Source organism: Stenella coeruleoalba, assembly GCF_951394435.1.
Source record: "Stenella coeruleoalba genome assembly, chromosome: 12".
Lineage (NCBI taxonomy): Eukaryota > Metazoa > Chordata > Mammalia > Artiodactyla > Delphinidae > Stenella > Stenella coeruleoalba.
In genome coordinates, this window is record NC_137158.1 from 20,462,824 (window position 1) to 20,489,235 (window position 26,412).

The following is a 26,412-nucleotide window of genomic DNA, read 5'->3' on the forward strand; positions in this document are numbered from 1 at the left end:
TAATCTCTCTCTCTGAGACCCAGTTTTCTTTATAAAGTGGAGACAGTTTATCCCATCGGCTTATAGGAGATAGTTTTCTACATCCTGACACTAAGAAACTCTTGGTGTGAGGCTGTTGCTGTTTTTATTTTCCTTCACATAACACAAATGTTAGTTTCCTTTCTCCTTTTCCACAGCTACACAGCATTCAATGCCACTTCTACTTTTGGGCCTCAGAGCAAATGAGAATGCCAGGCTTTAGACTTGAAGACCTGTCAGTACAGTTATATGAGCAAGGTCCCTGAGGTCCTTTACTCTCCCTACTTACCTGTAGTATTTTTCTGGGGAGAGAAGGGGGTATTGGTAAGATGGACCTTGTCTTAAACCAGCAAGTGTAAAAGGGCGTCAGTCCCTGCGGCTGCAGGTGGGTTCTATACAGCAGCTGCACTCCTAGTCACCAGTGGGGATGGCAACTGTCTGGATGACCTTGATAATGAGGTGAGTCATTCCATGAATGAGTTCCAGGAGAAGGCAGGTAGATCTCTTGAGTATTTTTTTGGAGGGAAAAAGAGCACTACAGTTGTGCAGGCGACTATAGAAAGTCAGTAATCTCGTAAGTATTGAGGATTTGGTGCAGGAGCGAAATACAAGGTGAGCCTCCCCTTTCCCCCATCCTCCCTCACCCTGCCTCTTACTGTGTAGAGCTTCTAAACTGAGTACTTGCGAAGAATCCAGTAGTGGCTCTAGGTTTTATGGAGACAGGTTCTCTGTCCTGGATCCACCACCTAAGACTATCCAGGCAGTTGGAAACTCTCACCTTTCTCCTGCTAAAGCTTGCAGGTTGATAACGGGTTAAATATCAATCTAGTGTATCTAAGTCTTTGTATTTTCCAAGTTAGTTGTATCTTAGAAAAGAATGAAGGTGTATATGTGCATGTGTGACCTGTTCTACAAGATTGTAAGCCTCCCAAGGTCAAAAACGTCATGGTGTTTGTGCATTGACTGAATTTGGAACAGCAGATCATTTGTTTCAGGTTGAGGTGGCCCCAAGACTAAGATGCCAAGAAGCACACTTGTGCTTGTTGTTTGTGGAGTACAGGCCAAATGATCCAGAATAAATCTCCAGCTTCTGTCCTTAGCAAATGCACAGAATATGGCAGAAGGGAAGCAGCCTTATGATGGCTTTTTGGATTTTTTCCCAGCTAATTAGGTGCATAGTGGGTATCGAGCAGTGTGGTGTGCAGCCAGCAGTGGGGTCCACCTGGCCCTGGGGAGGGGTTTAGAGAGGCCTACCTGTTCCTGTGGCATGGATTTCGTGGCCACGTTTGCCCACTCTCTGAAGCTCTCTCAGGGGAAGGGAAAGAAGGAGTGAGAAGACAGCTATACTCTGTTAAAGTATATGAATCTGAATTCCTCTGCTGGTTTTAATGGATTCCAGAATTAAGGCTGAAGGCAGAACCAGTAGACTGTTTTCTAGAACAATGCTGTGAGAGAAGGATACAGTAAATTCTCACAATAAGGCATTTCCTTGCTTCCTCTATCAGTTGGGTCATTGAGCCTACAGCCCAGCCCATCCCTCCGTCCTCTATGCTTACCTTTAACTGGAGCTCCTCCGAGCAGCCCTTCATGCTGTGGCCCACCCAGAGCCTCAGCCTGGGCCAGCTGGTACAGCACTCCTGCATTTCCTCCCTGGAAAACTGGTGCTTCTAGAGCTTCTGCTACTATTGCTTGCAGCCACCAAGTTGCTAAACTTGCCTGTTGCCTTGGTTACTGATACTATCTCCACAGTCACCCCAGCTTCCCATCGCTGGGCCTGCATACATGCTTGGGTGTTAGATGTTGGAGGCCCTGCTAAAGTGCTTCCTTCTTGCCTGTGTCAGATTGGGCTGGGATGGTCCAGATCACTTGTCTTTTCTTCCTGCTGTGGATTCTTCTGGTTCTTCCTTCGCTTCCTTCACCCACATAGCCGTAAAAGTGAGCTAATGCACTCTGGCCATTCCTTCTAAAGGTCCCTTCTTTGACTGGCAGGCCCAAAGGTATGGAATGGTACTTCCTGTGCACCTCTCCTTGTAGCTGCAGGAAGTACCCATGTACCCACATGTGAAGGCTGGTTGCTGGTCCCCTTCAGGCCAGTTAGGTTTCCTTGAGTTCACTTGAACGCACATTCATCCCCATCCGTTTGTGGTGCATTTATCATATAAGTTTCAGGCTTATTTATTTTAGAAAATTTCAACATTGTAGAAGTTACGTATTAGTCATGGAAAGTAATGCTAACTGCTATATCATACAATCCTTGAATAACAGTGGACTAACCCAATACTAGTTTACTTTTCACTTACTTAAGAGGCCCACGTGGGTCAGGTGGCATCTTTCCTCCAGTTGGTGACTCAGGCACCCAGGCTGACTCCTTGTAGCTATGCTATTTGGAACTTGACTTCCAAGTTTGCCGTGGAAACAGAAGAATGTATGGGGGAAGCACACCTATTCTTAATGACCTCAGCTTTGAAGTGACACTTATGACCTCTGTTCACACTGGAAGGCAATCCCAAAGCCCCTTGTACCTGCAAAGGAATCTGGAGAATATAGTATTTTTTCCCCAGGAAAATAGAAGTAAATTTGATTTTTCTCTGTTACAAGTTTTGAAGGGAAACCCCACTCTTTTCTGTATAAGGGAATGTCCAAGGCTAGTATGCTCCAGACTCAAAAGGACAGAGAAAATAGAATGCACTGTTTAATCAGGTATAAAAACTAAGATGAGTACTATAGGCCAATATTTGGTTTTTGCTTTTACGGAGCTGATTCAAGGACAAAGTTCTCTTTGAGGTCAGGGAGAATTACATTCCATGGAATTGAAACAAGGTGTCTGGAGGAAAATGAGGATGTGACGAGCCAAAGGATCTCCACTTATTGTGGAAACAGCTGTATCAGTGTTAAAAGCCCTAAATCCATCTATTACAGATCTCCATAGTGTTTTTATTGCCAGAGTAGTTTCCAGTGACTTGGAACTTGGGAAGGTTTAGCCAACAAGCTATAGTGATATTCCAAAATCCAGGAATTAATCATGTCTTTTCTGGCCTTTTACTTTTAGTCCTAATAGATGCTATCAGCACTCTCCCTTCCTTCTCTGTCTTGGTTAACATTTTATTTGTACCTTTAATGATTTAACAGATGTCAAACTTTGTTAGGGGTTTGACAAGGGTTGTGCTTGAACGTCCTTGCCCGGGGCCGGTTCGTTTATGAGGGGATAACAGACCACTGATGTCATTTTCATGTGCTTTGATGGAAGTTTTAGTGTCCCAACTCCCCTTTGGACAGAGTTTTACACTTCTAAAGTGGTTGCAGCCTTCTTGTTAAGTTCTTTTCCCAACACACTCTTGCATTTTACTTTCTCACTGAACAGTATATTGTAATACCATTTAGGATAGTTGGTTCAACACCAGTACGCTCAAATTTTCCAGATGAGAAGTATAGTTAAGAGAAGAAAACTCTAAATCTCCTCTTTTTTAAGAGAGATGATGGACATCACACATTGATCTGTAGTTCTGGTCTTCGAAGAGACTAGAAAAACCTTTGTGCTGTCTGTTCTTAGAATAGTTGCATTTATTGTTTAAAATAGCCTGACTTATTATTTTCATTCCTGAACTTATGTGTGAGGAGGTCTTAGAAGTCCTGCCAGAACTTTAGAAGCCACTTGGTTAATGCTCACTGGACAGATTCAAAGCACCTAAGGAAGGCTCTGGCCAAAGAGAGAAACTAAATGGGGATCCCTTGAGTGCTAGGAGACATAAGTCATGAACTATACTGATCGTGGAGAAGACCTGGCCTTTACCTTCAGTAGTTTATAGCTAAATGAACTGTGTGAAAAATCAAAAATAAATTAACTGTATTAATAGGGCAGGAAAAGCATGGTCAGAGGCAAACCAATGATAATACCTAAAGGAAATGAAGGTGAAAATATTTGACTGGTATTCTTTCATGCAGAAATATTTTTAAAAAATGCCCAAATAGGAGTCAGGGTCAAGTGAAGGAATAAGAGTTGAGAGGTTGTTTCTGGTGCAGATCCTTTAACTTACTGCCTATATGACTTTGAGGGAAGTTCTTTAACTTTTAGGCGCCTCTGTTTCCTCATCCAAGAAATAGAGTAACGTGGACCCTGGCAAACACATTAACTGATTGTGGATCAGATGAGACAGTATATTTGAAAGTGCTTTAAAACGGTAAAGTGCTGTGCAGGTAGCTTCCCAACCCCACATCCACACACAAACTGTTGTGGCTCTTCATTGCGGCACAAGGAAAGGATCCCACAGGAAACAGCATTTCTGGGTGGAGGTGGTGTGGAGGTGATCGTTTTTTTGGTATGTTGTTTGGCACCATAAGTACATGTAAAAACAGTAATGTTGGTAGAGACCATTTTTTCCCCCAAAGTTCACTTCCAGCTGCTAAAATCATTTGCTACGTGAATGGAAACATAAGTACGGTAGTATGTGGCACTTGGTGATGGCTCCAGATCAATTCTTTGACAGTCAATTTGCCAAATTACCAGTTGCTGGAAATTGTCAGGTATATATCTTTTACCAGGATGGAGAAGGTTTGTAAAGAGCCTTTTCAGCAGCAGAAGTAGAGGCAGGGCCAGGGCATACACCTGCAGAAATAGAAAAGGCTGTAAAGAGTGTTTAAAGGAAAGCTCGTCCATCCACATCTTCAATGCTGAGTGCTGGAGAATTGCTTCAGCATCGGAAATGTGAATCGCATGGGAAATTGATAACTGAGCCGCCCTCTCCAGTCATTTGTGAAAACTACTGGTGCGAACAATCACCAAAACTCATCTTTTGAAAAAATTCAACAATAACTCAGTGAATCGGTCATTCAGAAACTTTGTCAGACCAGTAAGGGGTGACCATTGATCACTGATTCAAACGAGAGTGGGTTGGATCTAAATTGCTTTCCGTATCCGTGTGCGTGTGTGTGTGTGTGTGTGTGTGTGTGTGTGTGTGTGTGTGTGTGTGTTTTGAGGAAGGGGGGAGCACTGCAGTAGTGGCATTTAGGTAGTGGAGATTTTCAGAGCTCGATGAGAGATAGACTCATAGTTTTCTATAGTTTATTCAGTTCGGAGCAGGATCCAGAATAGTATTGAGGGTAAGGTAGGAGCGGAGGCAAATGCTGGGGGTGAAACGGCTCTTGGAACCCATGTGTACAGGGCCCGTCCCATGAACACTGGAGTTCAGACACAAAGAAGCCAATCAGATTTCAGAAGCACCTACAGTTGGTTTAGAGCTGTGGTTAGGGAATGGCTCTGGAGCCCTTCAGGTGGTCAGAGATGTGGGCTGGTGACATCAGTGTCAGCATCTGAGAGCAACAAAGGACCAAAGCAGCCAGTGCTGAGCCAGAGGTCAGGAACCCCAAGTTCTGGCCCCAGTGTTTCAGACTCTTTGTGCAGGATTATTTTTTTGAATGTCAACCCATTTTGGATTGACATGGTCCTGGTGTACATGACATGCACTCAGCTTGTGCCACATGTGACTTACCAGGTGAATTAGATGACACCCAAACTGGTTTACACTCTGTTCAATGAGATGAGTATACTACTGATCGTGGGCTTGCATGTCACAGAAATATCAAATTACTGTAAGTTTTTAAGTGTTTATTTTGTTTTTGATCTTATTTTTGTGAACTGATAACAGACTTTCAGTGGAGTGCATGGTCTCCAAGTTGTCTATTTTGACACTTTGTAAATGCAGATGTGGGAGGGGCACTAATCTTTCAAATACAGTGCTGCTTCCTTTATGGGTCATTATTGGAGAATGAGAATGTGAAACTTAATATAGGTGAATGCTTCAGAAAATAGAAGCTTAAAATACTGGTTAAAAGGAGACTGGTTGTTTTGCGACCTCCATTTCTTCTTCTCCTTAGTATTAGAACCCATAATCTTTGGTTGGACTCATGACCCTTGGAATAAAAACTACATTTCTCAGCTTCCTTGTAGCAAGGTGTGGTCATTTGCTAAATTCTGGACAGTAGCATGTAAGCAGAGGTGGTGTGGCCACTTCTGGGAAGCCTGAAAGGGAAAGCCCTGGAATGTGGACATAATTGCTGGGGCTCCAACACTGCTATGCTTGGCTGCTTTGGGAGTGCAGGCCCTGTAAAGCACAGCAACAGGACAGATGGAGCCTCAGCCCCTCTCTCCGTGGACTCAGTGTGGCACATCAGCCCCAGCTGCAGTGTCAGACGGATGTGAGACAAGGAAATTAGATTCCATAGTTTTCAGTGGTGTTTTATTTATTTGCTGAACCCAGTCCTTAATGATATAAGTATAATTTTAAAATCCTGATATTTGTATTAAAATATTTATTTAACAAAACACAGTTTATTTCCCTAATCCTTAAACAGTTCAAAATGTGATTTAATCTCTTTATGATTAACAGGCATCACGATACAGGGCTATGATTATATATGCCATCATCCAGGAGACCACAACTACTTGCTTATGAGGACTGTGGTTATAAGATTGTTTTCCTCGTCAGCTCTACCACTTCTTACTTTCAGTGTGCCTGCATCTACAAGGTAGGACTATATTCCTTTAAATTTTTTCTGCTTCCAGATGGCTGCAACATGGAAACCAAAAGTATTAAAGTTGGGTTAGATCAATTCCACCTCTATTTATTAAACACCTACTTACGTGCCAAGCGCTGAACTGGATGCCGGGCGTCCACATATGAACTAATATAATCCTCAGTCTCAAGTTGTTTAAAATCCAGTGGGGCATTATGAGTGCCATCAACAAAGTATTCTAGGAGCATTAAAGAGGAAGCTATTACTTTTGTCTGGTTTGGGAGCAAGGTTGTTAGGAGGGGTGGGAGATGTGCCCAGAAAAGGTAACATTGGAGCTGGGTGCTGATGTGGGATGTTACCCGAGGAAGAAGTTGTTGATAAAGTCACTCCACATAGGGACATAGCTCAGGAGAGCCATAGCAGAGTGACAGTGGATGCCACATTGGTGAAGTAGCCCAAGGAGGTGGAGGCATGTAGTTGGAAAGGGAAGTTGAAGGCACATTTAGTTGGATTTTGAATGGTTTATTTAAGAGTTTGGTCTTTGTGGGCAATTGGGAGCCATTGAAGTGTGTTGTTTGTTATTTGTGTGGTTTTTTTTTGTTTTTTTTTTTAATTATTTATTTATTTATTTATTTATTTTTGGCTGTGTTGGGTCTTCGTTTCTGTGCGAGGGCTTTCTCTAGTTGCGGCAAGTGGGGGCCACTCCTCATCGCGGTGCGCGGGCCTCTCACTATTTCGGCCTCTCTTGTTGCAGAGCACAGGCTCCAGACGCACAGGCTCAGTAATTTTGACTCACGGGGCTAGTTGCTCTGCAGCATGTGGGATCTTCCCAGACCAGGGCTCGAACCCATGTCGTCTGCATTGGCAAGCGGATTCTTAACCACTGTGCCACCAGGGAAGCCCTATTTGTGTGTTTTTAAGCAGGGCAAGGATGTGACAAAATATCTAATCTTAGGGAAATAATGTCAGACAACTCTGTGAAAGAAAAATTGAATGGGAAAAAGAATAGGAAAAAAAGGTAGGAATCTACTGCAGTATAATTTATACTACGATCTATTACATTATAGATCAGAACAGGACCCAAGACACTGGCTACGAGGAAGGGGGATGCTTGTGAGACACGTTTTTAAAGAAGCAAAAGACTTGCTGGGGGAAGGTTGGTTGTATCTATGTATGTGGGATAAGGAAAGGGAGTCAGTTACAGTTTCAGTGAGACTGACGACACTTTTAACTGCGATGAGACGAGGAAGGTGATTTTAATCAATCAGATTGTGTTGAGATAAAATCTAAAGAACATCAAGTTTTACATCATTTACAAATTTTAATTATCTGCTCCCTAGGGCAAGGGCTGTGTTTATCTCTTTTCCTGTGGTGTCCCCAACAAACGGTGTTTGACTATGACCACTGCACAGTATCAAATATATATTGAGATAACGACTAAATAATTCAACTAATGGAAAGGTCTAGGGAATAGATAGGTATTTGGAAGTCAGCAGTATATGTGTGATGTTTGGGTCTGTGGGAATTGAAGAAATGAACAATCAAAAGCTTAAAGAGGGGTGAAAAGAGAATATAGGAACCTTAGGAAATCTCATATAGGAATAAAGAGGAGAGGTAGTGAGGATGTATCAGAATGGGTGATCAGATAACAACATGTTCTAGAAAACAATACAGTTTTAAGATTGAGACAGTGGTGAATTCTGTTAAATGCCACCACAGAGTAAAGTTTCATGAGGACTAAGCTCACTGGTAGATTTGGAATTAAGAATGACAGAGACCATTTAGAGAGCAATTTCTGTAGAGTGACGATTCTCAAACTTCAGTGTGCATCCGAATCATCAGGAGGGCTTGTTTGGTAGGTCTGGGATATTTGCATTTTTAACAAGTTGCCAGGTAATTCTACACTGTTGCTGATCCAGGATCATGCTTGAAGAACTACTGCTATAGTACCTAAGAGAGAAAATGATCAGATTATTTGGGGATGAAAGAGACTTTCCTAAAGGAAGAATTCCTGGAAAGATGGAAAAAAAAAAAAAAAGCCCACTCTCCTCACTAATTAAGACTTCATCACCTCCTGGTGGAAAAGCAATAGAATAGATTTTTCTTAAATATTTAAAGCTGAAGAACTTTTGTCAAGACATGCAACCTCTTTGAACTTCTGTTTCCTATTCTGTATAAATAGGAGTAATAATAAAACCTACCTCTATGCATTGTTCTTAGGAATAAATGAAGTATCAGTGTTGTGATAGCATTCACCTATGTTTAGTGCTCAAATAAATGTTGAATCTGAGCATATACACTGTTTATCAAAGGCCAAAAAGCCTATACATAAATGCATCTGTTAACAATAAAAACTGCCTCTACAAACTTCCAGCAGTCCTCCAAAATATTTTTTTATAATTGGCACTCCAGTGCCATCTATAAATTATAAATTGAGCAAATATAAAAGGCTTGATGACTGTTTTCAGGGACAGTGGAATTTAATACCACAAAGCTTTTTCCTTCTTTCTCTTTAAATATGTGCTGTTCCAAAATTTCCATCTCCCGAAATTTTTTCCTCTGGTCACTTTTAAAAATAAACATTTAAATTAACCATTCAACATTTCTTTCATTAATGTGATGAGTGAATATAAATCATTAAAACATGTTTGAGGAAAGGCTACAAAAATCTATTCAAATAAAGATGTGAATGTTTGCTAAAGAATTTAATAGGAAGCCAAAACAAACTCTGTCAATATTCTTTATTAAACAAGTGAAGTATTCCTTTAAGTCACACTATATTTAAATAATGAATCCACAAGACTAGGTAAACAAACCGGGACTTTGAGAATTAAAATTTAAATTTGTCTTACAAATATTCTAATCCAGTAATTATACTTAGGTAGGCAATAGTTACCAAGTGTGGTGTTTTATGGCTATATAATAATAATATTTTAAGATTGTGTCTGTATATTAAGAAAAGGAAAATATTTATGATAATATCAACTTCATATAATTGTTCTGAGCATTAAATTAAATGATATACATAAAATCTTTAGATTACTTGGAATAGATTAAACACAATAATAACAGCAATAATGTACATAATAGCTACCACTATTTTTGTCTGAAATTATGGTCAAGTTGTTACCACATTAGCCTAATCACTATTACATTATTATGTAGTATATATTATCATTAGCCTCATTTTACAGATGAGGAAATTAAATCTTAGTGAGGAAGTAATATCCCAAGTACCACAGCTAGTAAGTGGTGGAGGCAGTGTTAGAACCCAGGCTCTCTACCTCTAGAGCTCTCCCTCTCCCCTGCAAAACCACTACTATACAACACCTCCATGTGTTGGTGCATATAGTATTGTGAATCTGATAGAAATGTTGATGAGGGAAGGCATGATACTGAATGTGTATCCAATGCATTTAATTTGAAGGATTTAATTATAAAGCATGTTGACGTTAACTTGAATGCAGGAAATGTGTCTAAAAGAATACTGTGATCATGTAGAGAGTTACCAAAACATGCAAATAAAATGCTATACACGTTTAGCAAATCACATCTCTGATAAGGGGCTTGTATCTAGAATAGGTAAAGAACTCTTACTACTCAGTAACAAAAAGACAAATAACCCAATTAAAAACTGAGCAAATAATCTGAATAGACATTTCTCCAAAGAAGTTATATAAATGGCCAATAAGCACAAGAAACAGTGCTGGATATCATTGGCCATGAGGGAAATGCAAATCAAAAACACGAGATACCATTTCACACCTACTAGGATGGCTAGAATAAAGAAGTCAGATACACTCATACACTGCTAGTGGGAATGTAAAATAGTATGCAGCCATTTTGGAAAATAGTCTGGCAGTTCCTTAAATGAGTAAACATAGAGTTACCACATGACCCAGCAATTCCACTCCTAGATATATACCCAAGAGAAATGAAAACATGTGCCCATCCAGAAACTTGCATATAAATGTTTGTAGCAGCATTATTGATAATAGCCAAAAGGTGAAAACAACCCAAATATTCATCAACTGATGAATAGATAAATAAAATGTGGTATATCCATATAATGGAATGTTATTTGGCCATAAAAAGTAATGAAGTATTGATATATGCTACAACATGAATGAACCTTAAAAACATTATGCCAAGTGAAAGAAGCCATACAAAAATCAATGGCATTTCTGTATGGTAACAACAAACTGTCTGAAAAAGAAGTAATGAAAACTATCTCACTTGCATAGCATAAAAAACAAGAAAATACTTAAGAATAAATTTAACAAAGGAGGTGAAAGATCCGTGTGCTGAAAACTATAAGACTGTGATGAAAGAAATTGAAGAAGACACAAGTAAATGGAAAGATATCCCATGTTTATGGATTGGAAGAATTAATATTGCTAAAATGTCCACAATACCCAAAGCCATCTATAGATTCAATGCAATCTCCATCAAAATTCCAATGGCATTTTTCAGAGAAATAGAAAAAAACTATCCTAAAATTTGTATGGAACCATAAAAGACCCCAAAGAGCCAAAGCAATCTTGAGAAAGAAGAACATAGCTGGAGGCATCACATTTCCTGATTTCAAACTATATTACAGAGCTATAGTATTCAAAACAGTATAGTAGTGGCAAAAACAGGCATACAGACAAATGGAACAAAATCAAGAGCCCAGAAATAAACCCTCACATAAACAGTCAACTAATATTTGACAAGAGAGCCAAGAATATCCAATGGAGAAATTAGTCTCTTTAGCAAATGGTGTTGAGAAAACTGGATATTCACTTGCAAAAAAAAAAAAAATGAAATGAAATTGGACCCCTATCTTACACTACTCACAAAAAATAACTCGAATTAAAGGCTTAAATGCAATACCTGAAACCATAAAACTACTAGAAAAAAACATTGGAAAAATTCCTCGACATTGATCTTGGCAATGATTTTTTGGATATGACACAAAAAGCACAAGCAACAACAGCAAAAAACTACATCAAACTAAAAAGTTTCTGCATAGCAAAAGAAACAGTCAACAAAATGAAAAGGCAACCTATGTAATGGTAGAAAATATTTACGAACCATATAAATAATAAGGGGTTAATATACAGAACATATAAGGAACTCATACAATTCAATACCAAAAAAACCTCCAAATAATCCAAATAAAAATGGACAAAGGACCTAAACAGACATTTTCCCAAAGAATACAAATGTCTAACAAGTACCTGAAAAGGTGCTCAACATCACTAATCATCAGGGAAATGCAAATCAAAATCACAATGAGATATCGCCTCACATCTATTAGAATGGCTCTTATCAGAAAGTTAAGTGTTGGAGGGGATATGGAGAAAAGGGAACCCTTGTGCACCATTTTTGGGAATATAAATTGATGCAGCCACTGTGGAAAACAGTATGGAGGTTCCTCAAAAAATTAAAAATAGAACTACCATATGATACAACAATCCCACTTCTGAGGGTATATCCAAAGGAAATGAAATCAGTGCCTCAAAGAGAGATTTGCACTTCCGTGTTCATTGTAGGATATTCATAATAGCCAAGACATGAAGTGTCAGCAGAGGAAAGGATAAAGAGGATGTGATATATATATACATATCACATACATATACACACACACATACATGCACATACTGGAATATTATTCAGCCTATAAAAAAAGGAAATCCTGTCATTTGTGACAATGTGTGTATGCCTTGAGGGCTTATGCTAAGAGAAATAAGTCAGAGAAGGACAAATACTGTATGATCTCGCTTGTATGTGGAATCTAAGCCAAACTCATAGAAACAAAGACTAGATTGGTGGTTGCAAGGGCAATATTTATTACTGAAATTTCTGAGAAAAACCTTAAATGGAGGCATGTAGTTAAATTAGGGTACACAATTATCATAGAATAGTATTCACCTGTTAAATGAAAAGTACAATGACTATTTAGCAACATGAACAGATTATTATAATGTCATATTAAGCAAAACAAATAAGTAAACTTCAGAAACAAAATCCCTACCAGAATGCAAACTTAAATCAACTGCCTACAATTATTGTATATATATGATCAAGCGTTAGGTGGAGACACAGAAAAATTGAAAGTTTGATTTGTTGGAAGACAGGAACTGTAGGTAAATATTTTTATTTTCTTTCCATTTTTATCAATATAATGGGCAAAAAATAGGAGATATATGGTGCAGTGGAGAAAAAGTGCTGTCAGTTGCACTTACCAAAGCTGACTGCTATGGCAATGGGTGAAGTAAAATAAGAGTTAAGATATTAGGTGAATCATTAGAGATGTCTGATACAGTTTATCAAATATTAGTTTAAATTAAAACTTTTGTAAAAAATGTTCAAGGCACTTTAGGAAGGTTTTACCTTATTGTTCAACTCCTTGCCCCAAGTTTGGGAAAGGAATTGCTGTAGGAGATGCCATCCTGCCACTGTGTCCCCAGAGGTGGACCCGTGAGAACTAAGTGCTGAAATCAGGAGTTCTCACATAAGACCAGAGGAAGATGGTACATAGAAACCAAGGAAGTGAATAAACCCATGCATGAATGCTGAGCCCATCAAGCTGGGAGATGGGACCAACAGACTGTAAAACCAAAGGTGCCAAAGTTGGATATGGAACCAGAAGTAAGAGTAAGTGCAAGAGCGCCAGAAACAGACATCCTGATGTTTCATAGTAATCTGAGATGATTTTTAAAATTTTCATGCTACTTAGTGTGTAGAAAACTGGAAAGAGCATCACTCTCAAACTTACAACAGAAACAATGACAATAACAAAAAGCCAGATAATCTGAAAAATCATGATTTTTCATGAAACCATCAGAAAGTTGAGATCACAGGGCAACCAACTCATCCAAAATCTTAGGAAGCACAGGTACCTCCAAGGAGAGACAAAACAGGAGCAATTAGGGCTTACCTGGGGCTGGTGCTACCAGACGCCACACAAACTGGTAGGAAAAATTCTGCTAAAAACTTTCACAAATTGCTTAAGGCCAAATAGGGGCCAGCATGAAAATATAGAATGCCTGCGAGTGGCAGACACAAGGAGAAATAGCGCCATTTTCAGGCTCTTCTCCGCAGATCTCAAGGGGTGCTCACCAAGAACAGTGAAGGTAGGATGAGAGTACCAAGAAAGCCATCCTAGGATCTGGGAGAGGGGGAGAGCATCCACAGTAAGAAGGTCAAGACCAGCCTGTGTCCTTCTCTCCTATTTTTTCCCTAAGAGACAAAAGTCCTAAGCTACTGGGGGAAGGGCAGTGACCCCTGTGGCACTTAGGGTATTGGTGAAGACACATGGAAGCTGGCGGCAGGGAACCGAGAAATCTTCTCTACCTCTGAGGGAGGTACAAGAACACTCCTGGTCCTAGACCATTAGAGGTCTTCTACAGCTGGGGACAGGGCAGGATCACAAGAGGGCCCCACCAGTACAACCCAGGGACATAATTCCTGCTTAAAACTAAAGCTTAATCAGAGCAACACAGTAAACATCCCACCGCCTCTTCCCAAAACAGAGACTAAGAATCTTTAAGCAATAGCTGATAGCAGTCTACTGCTGGAAGAGGGGCTGGACAGTGCAGGGACACCTGTCTGAGGCATAGGAACAAAGACCTAAAGCTGAGGAAAACTGTTTTTTTCCTCAGATACTGAGGAAAACCCTCTGACAAACCAACCACTACAATAAGCACAAAGTAATTCTATGGGAATTTGAAACGTATGGTGCACTGAGAATAACCTTAGCATCAGCATCCCCCGACCCATTTAAATTTCTGACTAGATTGAGTCAAACTCCCCTCCCCCACACTAAAGTCCTAACAGAAGAAGTGGTATGAATATTTTCATACATAGAATCTATTTACCTTGGTCTCTACTGCACAAGATGTAAGGCATACAAGGAAGCAAGAAAAAATATAACACAATTTCAAGAGACAAAGAAATTAATAGACTAGACTCAGATATAACACAGGTATTGGAACTATCAGACAGGAAATTTAAAATATCTATTGCTAATACATCAAAGGATCTAATGGAAAAGGTAGACAATATGCATGATTAGATGGGTAATATCAGAAGAGAGATGGATGGGGCTTCCCTGGTGGCGCAGTGGTTGAGAGTCCGCCTGCCGATGCAGGGGACATGGGTTCGTGCCCCAGTCCAGGAAGATTCCACATGCCGCGGAGCGGCTGGGCCCGTGAGCCATGGCCGCTGAGCCTGCGCATCTGGAGCCTGTGCTCCGTGGCGGGAGAGGCCACAACAGTGAGAGGCCCGCGTACCGCAAAAAAATAAAAATAAATAAAATAAAAGCAGCATGATGTGATGGAAAGAGATAGAGTTTGGCAGAAAAATAGATCTGGATTTGATTCCTAGTCCTGCTACTTACTGCTGTGTAATTGTGCAGGTTTATTTCTCTGAGCCTCAACTTTCTCATTTGCTAAAGGGGGCCTTGTAACATTTCACATTTTTGTAATAATTAAATGAGATAATGAGATCATTTTTGCAAAATATTTGACATAGTATAAATGCTCCATGAATCAAAACAATTGTCTTATTTTATTTTTTCTGAACAGCACCTGGCATGTAACCCAGAACATTTTAGGTATTCAGTAAATGCTGGTTAAAGAAATAAAAGCTACAGAATCAGCAAACTGCTTTCTCCTCATGACGGGTTCCCTAAGTAGGCTTTCCTAACATCTTTCCTGTCCTTCGTATAAATGCACTGATTACCTGTGCGTAAGCAGTATACTGTACTTCTAATAGTAAATCACTGAATTAGGATTTTGCCATAAATCAGTCTCATGACTTACAGTTATATGAGTTTTCCAAAAGTCTGATCACTAGAGAAGATCACTGATGTTTCCCCTTGAAGCTCTGCTGATCAAATGTATTAGAATGTAAAGGCTGCCTGAAGCTCTTTCTTCTCCTCCAGGTCTTCTCTGAATTTGAGGGAGCCTGGGCTACTTTTGAGACTTGCAGTGTATAAACCAATAAAGTGCCAAACGGAGTTAAAATCGTGTGGTATATTTTAAATGTTTACATGAAGTAAAGTAGAGCTTTTAACCCTCAAAATAGAATATATTATGTTCCCTTTTGACTGTAAGCTGTCAGAGGTCTGAACATGAGGCCCATCATGACTGTAGGGCTGGGGCAAATGGACCTCGGGGTTCAACTCCTCTGAGCCTGACCCTGCTCAACTCATAAGACTTCTAACTTGTTGGCACTTTAAAGCATTTTTCAACAATTGTTTTATGCTTCTGAGAAGTAGTTCTACACTTCCATAAAGCGCACCTGGAAATACCGGTGCATTTTGGATAATAGCTCTCATATTTCAAAATTAGACCTGATAACTTACTCAGTGTGGAATGAGAAAAACAGACGCTCAGCCAGAAGAAATTCTGTAAAATGCAGTTTAGGTTGATATGCCTAAAACCATGCATAGGTAATAAGTAGTATCATCCAACTTGGGGGAATATGTTTTGGAACTAAATGCTATTCTTTTTTCTTAAGTTTAAAAAAATGATTTACATAGGAGGCATTAAAAGTATATATATCAGTGGGAGCTTTTTATTATGGGTTGATATAAATTATCCTTGGAGTCCTCTAGAACTAACATACTTTGAAATAATATTTATGAGAGTGCCCGTGGCCACAAAATTGTGTAATAAAGACTATAAGGGACCATAGGCACAGCATTTTGTTGTAGACAAGGGGTTCAGAATGCCTCCCTTGTGATTTTCTACAGTTGAGCATCCTTCTGGCTATCAGAATTCTATTTCTATTGACTGCTATTTATAGAGCAGTATATTGTGTCAGGCTTCTGCTATGAGCATTCACTTAAGACTCCTTAAGAATGGTTACCTGATAATTATTTGTGGAATGTTTTTGAATGGATACACTATCATATTTTATTCTCACTCTGACCCTGTGAGGTATGTATTTTAGACTCAACTGTGTAGATGAGTAGCTGCAGTCAAGTAACTAGTGAGTAGTGGAGTTAAGATTTATTTTCGCATCATCTATGCTGAGATGTCTGGAGGGCCAACCGTATTCATTGTGCTATGGTCACTTTATATAAGGGATTTGAGCATCTGTGGATTTTGGTATCTGTAGGGGCTCCCAGAAGGGTGACTAAGTGAGCAGCTTTGATCCAGCTGAACTTAAGTGGTCAGGATATTGTTATTCCATAGTATCTGTTCTGTATCAGAGACTGAGGTAGACATTGGTTTATGTTGTTTCTAAATCTTAAACCAGTGATGTTTCCCTGGAAACCTGGGCCAAGCCTTCCATGAGGTGTTTAGATTGTATTTTAATTATTTGTTTTTCTGTTTTTAGCTATCCAAGGGCAAAGATCATGTCTTATAATGGGAAGCAGCATGATATGATGAAAGGAGCTCAAGTTTTGCAGTTAAACAGACTGTCCCATTTTATGGGCAGTGAAACAGGATTAATAAGATGAAGTGACTTGTCCATAGTCACACTGCTGTGAAGTGGTAGAGCCTGGATGAGAATACAAGTTAGTATAGTTCAACGGCCACCTTCCTCCTTCTTTCCCTCCCACCCCTGAACAATGATGAAGGATGGAACAATGATGGTGCTGTTGTTTGGTCCTAATGTATAGTTGGATCCTTTCTGCACTGGTTAAGACATATATCTGGATTTATTGATGTCTCATATTTTTACACTTCGAACCTGGGCAGACTAAATCAGACAGTGGAAGCAGGTACAAAAGGGTAACCACCATATTCGTTGCTGTGTAGAGATGTTTGAAGGTTCAATCACTTATATTAATTGTGCTGTAATGCATGGCTTTCTATAAGCAGGACACTTGGATCCTGGCTGTAGCTTTGATTGCAGCAGCTCCTTCCAGATGGCAAGACCAGGCTTGTGTGGCTTGAGAAGTAGTACAAGATCTGACCTAAGGTAGTTTCTGAGGTTGAGCTACAGCTGACCACACTGCCATGTTAGAGCCTTCTTCTCTCTGGCACATGGTAGACATAATTCTGTGGAACCTGCTAAAGTGATGCTTTGAGCGGAGAGTAAAGAACCGTGTTACCTAAAGGGACTTTTGGCAGACTTGGCCCCTCTGTGGAAAGTGAGCCAGGTGCCAGGCTCCGGCCGTACCCACAGTCAATAGTTCTGCTTTTGATAGGTCATCTGACCTTCTGTGGAGATGACTGTGCCGAGGATTCCATCCAGAACAGACTGAAAGCTGATGTTTCAGTCTGGTTACAGAGCAGTGACTGCACAGAGTGGTTCTTGCTGGGTGGTCTGGAGCAGGGTATTGTTCCAGTTCAAAAGGATAAATTGGAAATGTGCCTACATACACATTCATGAAACAGTCTAATGTGTTCTGGAAGAAATCGCTCATAGAGTGCTGCGTTCTGAGGAACTGGTACTCAATCCAAACATCAACACAGAATATTTAAATTTATTAAATTATTTATTCTTTCATTCATCAAGTATTTATGGGCTGCCAACCGTGTGCCAAGCACTATTCTAAACTACAGAGGCTCAAAGATGAATGAGATACAATCCCTGCCCTTGAGGAACTCACAGCGTAGTGGGGAGACAGATATAATAATGGGAAATGATAAAACAAGGTGAGAGATAATTGGCAAGTATAAAACTGCAGGAGATATTACTGGAACAGCGAGAAAGGACCTCTAAACTAGCCTGGTGTGTGGATGGGGTTTCAGGGAGATTTCCTGGAAAAGGTAGCTCTTGTGTTGAGTCTTAAAATAGATGCTATAGTATACCTGGCAAAATATAGGGTGAATAATAGTCCGTGTAGAGGAGCTTGGAGCAGTAAAGCACCAAGCAGCAATGTGCCTCTTTGGAGAATGTTGCGGAGTGTATTGCTGATGGAGCACAGTTAGGATGATTATAATATGTCCAGAAGGTAATCTTTATCTAAAATCATACCCATATTGCTCTCTCTAGTTCTAATTTGGTATGATCTATAGGTTTCAATAACTTGAGTGATAAATTAGAGTTCAAATGATGAAATTTGAGTGCCCAATAATCATTACAACAAAATAACAACATGTGCTCTGTTTCTGTGTAAAGATGCCCAAGGCTTAGTGGGAGACGTCTAGTTTCTGCAAGGACCAGACTGCCAAATTCAACAGAAATATAACTGGGAACACCATCCCTGTATCTTTTAGGTTTTAATAGTGGCACTAATCTCCACCATCCCTCCTGGTATGTGATATTGTTTTTGATTTACTGTCTTGGTCTTTAGAGACAAGAGCAGTTTCAAAGGTTTCTATTTGGTCTTCCCTACTATGATAGGTCTTACTCCATAAGCTGAGGACACAATATGGGGGTTACTTTAATTGCTTAACGTGTCAATTCCAATTATAAGGTAGAGAATTAAGGAAATGACCACTGGGTAGGTCTCTAAAACTTGTAAGCCAGACTTTAGCCATAACTGCATTTATTACCTGTCGTCTATAAGCCCCCAGTCTAGCAGGGGTACCATGATGATGCTTTGGGCCTCTGGGATTCACTGTCAATTCAGACTCTGAATCCAGTAGCCTCAATATGTCTGGGTATTCCCCTTTCCCCAGTATATCCAGTCACCCAAGTATATGCCCATAGATCCCATTGGGGAAGAACAGGGAAAATCATTACAATATGTCCTTATAGCAGTGTTGTAGTGTTCTTTCAAGGGACCCTTTCGAGTCAAGGGATTCTGGATCTGAAAACTGAGCAAGGGATTGGTACTTCTTTTCTGATTGTAGAAGTAAAGCAGCATCCTTGTCGCTCAGTGGTCTATTTTGCCCCTACAGACGCCACCATGTTATGTTAACCATCTCTGCAATTCCCTGTGCGTCAAGACCTCTTGGCTACCCGTCTGGTCTTGCATGTAATAATTATGGTAACTGGCCTCTGGTGGGTAAGGACCCCCATGAGGCCTCTAGTACTTTGGGGCTGAATGTTATTGAGCTCAGCTCTCTGGTTGCCTCCCCTACAGTGAGCCCAGCCTACAGAGAAGGGCCACCATGAATATCTACTGTTGCTCACGCCCCTCCCACCATTGCCATTTTAATGGCCTTAGTGAGTGATACGTTCTGTTCTCTCGACCTCACTGGGGAACATAATCTTCTGGCCTTTTAATATATTCATTCCACCATGTCCACTTCCCTCAGCCTCTTTATTTCTTCCTCTACCATCAGCCAAGGCAACCCAAGCATTTCCATTTCTCTCAGCATTGGCCGTAGTTTTTTAGAAGCCTCTAAGAGCTACTCTAGCAGTGAGTTTGTTGCATCACCTGGGATCCTTACCATGATATTAAATGTAAATATACTGGCTTGGACAATAAATGTTTTTGCTCATTTAATCTTACATTCTGGATTATTTGATGTACATTCTGGATACTTGTATCGGTCTAGGTCTAGTCAGGAAACAGAAACTACAGTGTAATATGAACAAGGGATTTTTAATATAAATAATGATTAAACCATATAAGGGATGCAATAACTATAGGGGTGCAAAAAGAACCCTAAAGGAACCCCTCGGACTAAGGAAGCATACCCGTGGAAGGAACAGCTTGGAACGGAGGCTCCGTCCCCAAGGCCAGGCTTCAGACCTCACTGTGGTAGGTGTGGTTACAATTGATGGTTGAGATGTTTGCTGGGTTTCTTGGGTCAGAGTTGGTCTGCCATTGTCAGGCAGTAGGACGTAACTCTTTGGAGTGTAGGTAAGCTGAAGCTGGTGGGTAGGCACGAAGAAGGAGTTGGGGTGCCACTTCCAGTGCAAGTCCTGGAGTGCACCAGTGTTGATGATAGGGCAACTGCAGCGAGGTGGTCACCAGGCCCAGGCAAGGGCTGTGGGGTCACCAGTGGAAGCTGTTCAGCTCCATATACACTCTTGTACACCCGTGAGAACTCCCATGCAACAACCGTACCACTCCCTATTTCTTCCTAACGAGATAGAGCTATCTTCCTCACAAGTAAAGAAATTCTCACCCTTCCCCCAAATGAGAAGACACACAGTTCCAACAGTCTGAAGGGGCTCTGCAGAACCAGCGTCTTTAGGGGCATCCATCCAGATGGCCTCGTGCCATATTTCAGGGGCTCAGTTTTTCCCAGCCAGGGTTCTTAGCCTAACCGAGTGAGCATTCAAGCATCTCTGGAGCTCCGACACTCAGCTGTCAGATCTCTAGATCTCTAGGATGTTGCTCTGCTGTGTCTGCTCTTCCATTCAGGGGTTAAGGACCTCTTAGTGAGCTACCAAAGATATGCTCTGGCTCTCACACTCAGCTCTTAACTGCCTGTTAATGGCTCAGTTTCTCATCATCCCTCTGTAGGAAATCAAAACAACTTAGAAATAAGTAGTCACCCCCACTGTTCTTATTGTTACTTCACATCTTTCAAATGTCTGGATTGTTTAAACTGCAAAGATATTTCCTCCCACTCAGACATTTTCCCAGGTAACCACTAGTGAAATCTCTAGCAACTGAGCTGCCAACTTGTGTCGGGAACTATCTATGCTCCACTTACCATTCAGGATAGCATCCTTTTTGCCTTTCTGTGACAAGTAAGCCAGTCTCATGTTCCTATCTTACCACCTGTTTCTCAGACCACCTCCAGTATGACTTGCATTAGTTCATGCCTACTGAGAAGCAGATGCCAAGATGGAATTAGACATGTAGGAGATTTACTGGGAGAAGGAGCTGGAGGAGGTGGGGAGAGGCTTCCGGCCACACGTAGGTCTGACATCTGTGGAATATGAGAGAGAAAGAAGGTGGATGGGAAAGAGGAGTCTAGTTTTGTACTGTGATGTGATTTCAAGAAAGGTTCATCCAGGCTAATGAGTCCGCAAACAGCACCACGTATTAGAGAATCCCCACATCTTGGCAGAGCGCCCCTGCCATGCTCAGGCATTGCCTGGGAGTGGCCAGTGGGAAATGTGCACTTGGTGTGAAAATAGTCCAGAGTGGCAGCAGGGGGAGGAGAGGCAATAGTCAATTATTCTCCCCCAATCAGTAAAGTTGAACAGGCATTTTCATTGCTTGCTTGGGGAGTCTGCACCACAAAGCAAACTTTCCAGCACTCATCAAGGGGGCGGTTGATGGATCAGGGCACTGAGAGCTTCAGGAGACAGCAGCTGTTTGCATTAGAAGTAGCCTGAGTAGGAGGCATAATAGAGAAGGGACTGAGGCTTGGCAGGGTCAAGGGCTGATGGTATCCTGACTCACCCCAGCAGACCTAGAGCCAGGCCATGAGCTGCCTCAGACTTTTTTCTTTTTTTAAACTCTTTATTTATTGGAGTATAATTGCTTTACAATGGTGTGTTAGTTTCTGCTTTATAACAAAGTGAATCAGCTATACATATACATATGTCCCCATATCTCCTCTCTCTGGCGTCTCCCTACCACCCTCCCTATCCCACCGCTCTAGGTGGTCACAAAGCACCGAGCTGATCTCCCTGTGCTATGCAGCTGCTTCCCACTAGCTATCTGTTTTACGTTTGGTAGTGTATGTATGTCCATGCCACTCTCTCACTTTCTCCCAGCTTACCCTTCCCCCTCCCCATATCCTCAGGTCCATTCTCTAGTAGGTCTGTGTCTTTATTACCGTCTTGCCCCTAGGTTCTTCATGACCATTTTGTTTTTTTGTTTTGTTTTGTTTTGTTTTGTTTTAGATTCCATATATATGTGTAGCATACGGTATTTGTTTCTCTCTTTCTGACTTCACTCTGTATGACAGACTCTAGGTCCATCCACCTCACTACAAATAACTCAATTTCATTTCTTTTTATGGCTGAGTAATATTCCATTGTATATATATGCTACATCTTCTTTATCCATTCATCTGTCGATGGACACTTAGGTTGCTTCCATGTCCTGGCTGTTGTAAATAGAGCTGCAATGAACATTTTGGAACATGACACTTTTTGAATTATGGTTTTCTCAGGGTATATGCCCAGTAGTGGGATTGCTGGGTCGTATGGTAGTTCTGTTTTTAGTTTTTTAAGGAACCTCCATACTGTTCTCCATAGTGGCTGCTTCAATTTACATTCCCACCAACAGTGCAAGAGGGTTCCCTCTCCACACCCTCTCCGGCATTTATTGTTTGTAGATTTTTTGATGATGGCCATTCTGACCGGTGTCAGATGATATCTCATTGTAGTTTTGATTTGCATTTCTCTAATGATTAATGATGTTGAGCATTCTTTCATGCGTTCGTTGGCAATCTGTATGTCTTCTTTGGAGAAATGTCTATTTAAGTCTTCTGCCCATTTTTGGATTGGGTTGTTTTTTTGATATTGAGCTGCATGTAAATTTTGGAGATTAATCCTTTGTCAGTTGCTTCATTTGCAAATATTTTCTTGCATTCTGAGGGTTGTATTTTTGTCTTGTTTATGGTTTCCTTTGCTGTGCAAAACCTTTGAAGTTTCATTAGGTCCCATTTGTTTATTTTTGGTTTTATTTCCATTTCTCTAGGAGGTGGATCAAAAAGAATCTTGCTGTGACTTATGTCATAGAGTGTTCTGCCTATGTTTTCCTCTAAGAGTTTAATAGTGTCTGGCCTTACATTTAGGTCTTTAATCCATTTTGAGTTTATTTTTGTATATGGTGTTACGGAGTGTTCTAATTTAATTCTTTTACATAGAGCTGTCCAGTTTTCCCAGCACCACTTATTGAAGAGGGTGCCTTTTCTCCACTGTATATTCTTGCCTCCTTTATCAAAGATAAGTTGACCATATGTGCGTGGATTTATTTCTGGGCTTTCTATCCTGTTCCATTGATCTATATCTCTGTTTTTTTGCCAGTACCATACTGTCTTGATTACTGTAGCTTTGTAGTATAGTCTGAAGTCAGGGAGCCTGATTCCTCCAGCTCCGTTTTTCTTTCTCAAGATTGCTTTGGCTATTCGGGGTCTTTTGTGTTTCCATACAAATTGTGAACTCTTTTGTTCTAGTTCTGTGAAAAATGCCAGTGGTAGTTTGATAGGGATTGCATTGAATCTGTAGATTGCTTTGGGTAGTAGAGTCATTTTCACAGGATTGATTCATCCAATCCAAGAATATGGTATATCTCTCCATCTATTTGTATCATCTTTAATTTCTTTCATCAGTGTCTTAAAATTTTCTACACACAGGTCTTTTGTCTCCTTAGGTAGGTTTATTCCTAGATATGTGATTCATTTTGTTGCAGTGGTAAATGGGAATGTTTTCTTAATTTCACTTTCAGATTTTTCATCATTAGTGTATAGGAATGCCAGAGATTTCTGTGCGTTAAGTTTGTATCCTGCTACTTTACCAAATTCCCTCGCTGCTTTTAATATTTTTCTTTGTATTTAATTTTTGATAGTTTGATTAATATGTGTCTTGGCGTGTTTCTCCTTGGATTTATCCTGTATAGGACTGTCTGTGCTTCCTGGACTTGATTATTTCCTTTCCCATATTAAGGAAGTTTTCAACTATAATCTCTTCAAATATTTTCACAGTGCCTTTCTTTTTCTCTTCTTCTTCTGGGACCCCTATAATTCGAATGTTGGTGTGTTTAATGTTGTCCCAGAGGTCCCTGAGACTGTCTTCAATTCTTTTCATTCTTTTTTCTTTTTTCTGCTCTGTGGTAGTTATTTCTACTATTTTTTCTTCCAGGTCACTTATCCGTTCTTCTGCCTCAGTTATTCTGCTATTGATCCCTTCTAGAGAATTTTAAATTTCATTTATTGTGTGGTTCATCATTGTTTGTTTGCTTTTTAGTTCTTCTAGGTCCTTGTTAAACGTTTCTTGTATTTTCTCCATTCTATTTCCAAGATTTTGGATCATCTTTACTATCATTATTCTGAATTCTTTTTCAGGTAGACTGCCTATTTCCTCTTCATTTGTTAGATCTGGTGAGTTTTTGCCTTTCTCTTTCATCTGCTGTGTGTTTTTCTGTGTGCTCATTTTGCTTAACTTACTGTTTGGGGTCTCCTTTTTGTAGGCTGCAGGTTCGTAGTTCCCGGTTTTTTTTGGTGTCTGTCCCCAGTGGCTAAGGTTGGTTCAGTGGGTTGTGTAGGCTTCCTGGTGGAGGGGACTAGTGCCTGTGTTCTGGTGGATGAGGCTGGATGTTGTCTTTCTGGTGGGTAGGTCCACGTCTGGTGGTATGTTTTGGGGTGTCTGTGGCCTTATTATGATTTTAGGCAGCCTCTCTGCTAATGGATAGGGTTGTGTTCCTGTCTTGCTAGTTGTTTGGCATAGGGTATCCAGCACTGTAGCTTGCTGATTGTTGAGTGGAGGTGGGTCTTTGAGTTGTGATGGAGATCTCTGGGAGATTTTCACCATTTGATATTATGTGGAGCTGGGAGGTCTCTTGTAGACCAGTGTCCTGAACTTGGCTCTCCCACCTCAGAGGCACAGCCCTGATGCCTGGCTGGAGCACCAAGAGCCTGTAATCCACACGGCTCAGAATAAGGCTCAGAAAAGGGAGAAAAGAAAGAAGGAGAACGAAAGAAAGAAGGAGAAAGAAAGAAAAGAAAGAAAGAAAGGAAGGAAGGAAGGAAGGAAAAGAGAGAGAGATAAAATGAAATAAAATAAAGTTATTAAAATAAAAAATAAGTATTAAGAAAATTCTTTTAAGTAATAAAAAAAAGAAGAGAGCAACCAAACCAAAAAACAAATCCACAAATGATAACAAGTGCTAAATACTATACTAAAAAAACAAACAAAACAAAACAAAAAAAACGGACAGACAGAACTCTAGGACAAATGGTAAAAGCAAAGCTATACAGACAAAATCACACACAGAAGCATACACGTACACACTCACAAGAAGAGAAAAAGGGAAAAAAATATGTATATCCTTGCTCCCAAAGTACACCTCCTCAATTTGGAATGATTCGTTGTCTATTCAGGTATTCCACAGGTGCAGGTACATTAAGTTGATTGTGGGGATTTAATCCGCTGCTCCTGAGGCTGCTGGCAGAGATTTCCTTTCTCTTCTTTGTTCGCACAGCTCCCGGGGTTCAGCTTTGGATTTGGCCCCGCCTCTGCGTGTAGGTCGCCGGAGGGCATCTGTTCTGCGGTCAGACAGGATGGCGTTAAAGAAGCCGCTGATTCGGGGGCTCTGGCTCACTCAGGCCTGGGGGGAGAGAGGGGTACGGATGTGGGGCAAGCCTGTGGCGGCAGAGGCCGGCAGGACGTTGCACCAGCCTGTGGCGCGCCGTGCATTCTCCCGGGGAAGTTGTCCCTGGATCCCGGGACCCTGGCAGTGGCGGGCTGCACAGGCTCCCTGGAAGGGGGGTGTGGACAGTGACCTGTGCTCGCACACAGGCTTCTTGGTGGCGGCAGCAGCAGCCTTAGCGTCTCATGCCCTTTTCTCGCGCACCAGGAAACAAAGAGGGAAGAAAAAGTCTCTTGCCACTTCGGCAGGTCCAGACTTTTCCCCGGACTCCCTCCCAGCTAGCCGTGGCGCACTAACCCCTTCAGGCTGTGTTCACGCCGCGAACCCCAGTCCTCTCCCTGCGCTCCGACCGAAGCCCGAGCCTCAGCTCCCAACCCCGCCCGCCCCGGCGGGTGAGCAGACAAGCCTCTCGGGCCGGTGAGTGCCGGTCGGCACCGATCCTCTGTGTGGGAACCTCTCCGCTTTGCCCTCCGCACCCCTCTGGCTGCGCTCTCCTCCGCGCTTCCGAAGCTTCCCCCCTCCGCCACCCGCAGTCTCCGCCCGCGAAGGGGCTTCCCAGTGTGTGAAAACCTTTTCTCCTTCACAGCTCCCTCCCACTAGTGCAGATCCTGTCCCTTTTCTTTTGTCTGTTTTTTCTTTTGCCCTACCCAGGTACGTGGGGAGTTTCTTGCCTTTTGGGAGGTCTGAGGTCTTCTGCCAGCATTCAGTAGGTGTTCTGTAGGAGTTGTGCCACGTGTAGATGTATTTCTGATGTGTTTGTG

The 26,412-nt window shown here is 41.2% G+C and overlaps 1 long non-coding RNA gene across 3 annotated transcripts in view; it reads left to right on the forward strand.

Moving 5' to 3' along the window:
• The window catches only part of LOC307195085, a 121,747-nt gene that overhangs the window by 2,800 nt on the left and 92,535 nt on the right, over positions 1-26,412 (forward strand). For all 3 annotated transcript variants that reach the window (XR_013830717.1, XR_013830718.1, XR_013830719.1), the window contains exon 2: positions 6,402-6,540. This is a non-coding gene — a long non-coding RNA (uncharacterized lncRNA). The remainder of the gene's footprint in view (positions 1-6,401; positions 6,541-26,412) is intronic.